The following is a 3,993-nucleotide window of genomic DNA, read 5'->3' on the forward strand; positions in this document are numbered from 1 at the left end:
GTTCGTACTTAATCTTCTTGAGGAACTAATAGTCTTCATTTCCAAAAGGCATTATCTTAACTGAAGGAGTTTACGGTTTCTGGGTCTCTAGTCTTTGGCCTTGAACCTGCTAACACCTATGCAAGAGATTAACTTTATTCAGGTGAGTAGCCACATTTCACTATGTCACAGGGTGCATGTTCCTTCTGATAAGGACTGGGACTAGTCCCCTGAGACAAGGTAGCTGCTTCTCAGTGGGGCCAGTGTAGCTCAGTTGAGTACCCCGGGACAAATTCTGTTGGAGCTATCAGTCTCAGCTGGTGTATGGCTAGGAGCATTTTGTATGATGCAGCACTCAGGAGAATAAATGAGGCTCTTTGCAGGCTCTCCGTGGGGTCTGAGAGGCACAACTGCCTGGAGTAGAAGTTTAGGTGGGGTGGCTGGAAATTGTAGCCAGAATCTCCTGAAGAAGATAGAAGTCAAGGTGGGGTGGGTTATAATTGTTTGGCATGAGTTTAACCTTGGAATGAGAAGGACTGTTTAAGCTCCTTATTTGCCAGGGGACTCCAGGGAGGTGGGAATCCAATTGTCCAGCATAAGGAATAGGAGTGGCACGGGGCTTTTAGGAGTCCATATGAACAACCAGTTGTACCTTGCAGAGCTTTCACTAAGACTATCATTTGGGGTGAGACTGTGAGCCTGTAAACTAATAAAGAAGCCCCAACTGGGGGTTTTCCCCTCAAAAAAGTGGTTTCTCTAGGGATTTGTGAAACCTGAGTCCATACATGCTATAGAGGGGCATTAGGAGTCCTCGATCCTTTACAGGATAAAGTAGGACTTTTTACATGAGTAAAGCTAAACATATGCATAAGGGTATTCGATATTGATGTTTTAATTTACAGCAGAGAGATCTCAATAAGTTACAAGGATGAGAAACTTTCCTGTTTATCAGCCCATGACTGCCTAATAAAATGGCAATGGATAATTCCTGTCATGAAGTTTAATGCTGCCAGTGCATTGTAATCCACAAAAATCATGCTGGAACTAGTGGGCATCTGAAGTGGCCCACAAATATCCCTTTGCAGGAGACTCCTATGCTATAGATGCCACTGGTTTGTTTCCAGCAGGACTATTAGTATATAGAATATAGGGGACTGAATTAACTCTTCTGATACATGCTCAGACAGTAGACTTTTTATGTGTAGGGGGATATGGCTGGAGAAACCCCTGAAGGAATCCTAACCTTCTTCAGGCCTTGTTCTGTGTTCTCCTACTTGTCAGTTCATGGATGCGCCAAGCTGTCCAAAAATGCACCCTTAACACTAACGCAAGTGACCCGATTTAGAGAGAGTGAAAATCTTCATAAAATACACTGGAATTTACATGTATTTCCATAATATATATAGGCCATTCCACCGTGGGTTTTTGTAGGATCCCACAGCAAGCATATTTGGGGTGGGTAAGTATTAGGATGAAAGACCTCCAAAGAAAACTTAAATGTTTGAGGAAATGGTATTGATGAGTCAGTATGTGGTTCTTTCACTTTGAGACAACACTAAACTGGTACCACAGTTAAGAGATGCTGTGACGTTGGAGGTTCCCTTTTTTAGATGAAGTGTAAGCGTTAAATCCTCAGTTGGTGACGTCAATGGTGCATACATGTTTAAACCTGCTGAAGAATGTTCCCCTTATATGTAAAACTAGTAGCTGAAAGCCCATACGGTCTCACAGGTGCAATTCATAAAATCGTGTGTGTGTGTTGGTTTTTTTAAAGGCCAAAAATGGTTGAGGACTTAAAAATTAGATAGTAACAGACCACAAATCCATGATGATTGAATCTGATACTCCAAAGGAAAAAAGCTCTCCATTATGCTTGTAACTATTTCTATCACTTTACGCTCACTCAACAGATATTCTAGACTTCAACATAATGTTTGGGTTTAGCCTTTATTCAGACAAACTCACATTGCCTTCAATAAAACAGTATCTACTGGGGTATCTGGACTGTTTGCCTTTCTTACAGCTTTAGTCTATAAGGGCCTGGGTACTAGCGTGCTTTTGGAGGGGGGCTGTTCTCCAGTATTTTGTCTGTCTCCCTTGCTTTCTATGGAATACATACACTGCAATATGATTTGCTGCAGCGTTCTAAATTAACTGTCTCAACTCAGGAAAAACATGTGGGCATCATTGCCAGAGCAGGGAAGAGAGTGTCGACACATTTACACACTTAAATATGGATGCAGGAGCCTAACTTTAGGCATCCATTTTTTTTAAACTCTTGGACTATGTAATTCAATTGCTATGAAATATAGCAATTGCCCTGCTCAATGATACCCAAAGGTCCATCTAATATACCTATTGCTCACAGTGGCCAATCCCAGCCAGAGTAGGCAGTTAAGGGATAAGCAGCCCTCTCCTAACCCTGATTAGTTAGTTTGCTCTGAAGCTTGAGAACTTAGATCCTTTCCCAAACTCTTGTTTATTTTTTCAATATTTACTATTATAATTCTGTTTATTCTTGTTATCCTTATCCAGTCCTTTTTAAATTCTTGCTAAGGCCTTGGCCTCAGTGATATCTTATGGGTTCCACAGGCTAATTGTGTTGGGTGGAGAAAAATTTTCCTTTTTAACAATTTGACATTTGCCACCTAAAATCAACCTTTTTTTAATGCCTAGAAAATTACTTTCCCTGAACTCATAGGCATTTAGTGAATTCCGGGGACACATTTACAACCTGTGACTTGTTCTAAAAGAGTGATTCCATAAGAATGGCCCTACTGGGTCAGACCAAAGGTCCATCTATCCTAGTATCCTGTCTTCTGTCAGTGGCCAATGCCAGGTGCCGCAGAGGGAATCAACAGAAAGGTAGTAATCAAGTGATCCATCCCCTGTCGCCCATTTCCAGCTTCTGGCAAACATGCTAGGGATAACAATGAGGAGTCCTTGTGGCACCTTAGAGACTAATACATTTATTTGGGCATAAGCTTTCGTGGGCTAGACCCCACTTCATCAGATGCATGGAGTGGAAAATACAGGAGCAGGTATAAATCTATGCCTTACCAAGCGTGAGGTCAGTCTAACGAGACAATTCAATTAACAGCAGGATACAATCCCTGCCCATCCTGGCAAATAGTCATTGATGGACCTATCCTCCATGAATTTATGTAGCCCTTTTTTTGAACGCTGTTACAGTCTTGGCCTTCACAACATCCTCTGGCGAAGAGTTCCACAGGTTGACTGTGTGTTGTATGAAGAAATACTTTTATTTGTTTCAAACCTGCTGCCTATCAATTACATTTGGTGACCCCTAGTTCTTGTGTTATGAGAAGGAGTAAATAACACTTCCTTATTTCCATTCTCCACACAGTCATGATTTTATAGACCTTTATCATATCCCCTTAGCCATCTCTTTTCCAAGCTGAAAAATACCAGTCTTATTCATCTCTCCTCATACAGAAGCTGTTCCATACCCATAATCATTTTTGTTGCCCTTTTCTGAACCTTTTCCAATTCCACTATATCTTTTTTGAGATGGGGTGACCACTTCTGCATGCAGTATTCAAGATGTGGGCATACCATGGATTTATGTAGAGGCAATATGATATTTTCTGTCTTATTTTCTATCACTTTCTTAATGATTCCCAACATTCTGCTGGCTTTTTTGACTCCTGCTACAAATTGAGAGGATGTTTTCACAGGACTATCCACAATGACTCCAAGGTCTCTTTCTTGAGTGGCAACAGCTAATTTAGATCCCATTTTGTATGTATAGCTGGGATTAGGTTTTCCAATGTGTATTACTTTGCATGTAACAACACTGAATTTCATCTGCCATTTTTTTGCCCTGTCACTCAGTTTTGTGAAATCCCTTTGTAATTCTTCATAGTCTGTCTTGTGTAATTTTGTGTTGTGTGCAAATTTTGCCACCTCACCATTTACCCCTTTTTCCAGATCATTTATGAATATGTTGAATAGACTGGTCCCTTTACAAACCCCTAGGGGACACCACCTCTC

This window comes from Chelonia mydas, chromosome 5 (genome assembly GCF_015237465.2).
Source record: "Chelonia mydas isolate rCheMyd1 chromosome 5, rCheMyd1.pri.v2, whole genome shotgun sequence".
NCBI lineage: Eukaryota > Metazoa > Chordata > Testudines > Cheloniidae > Chelonia > Chelonia mydas.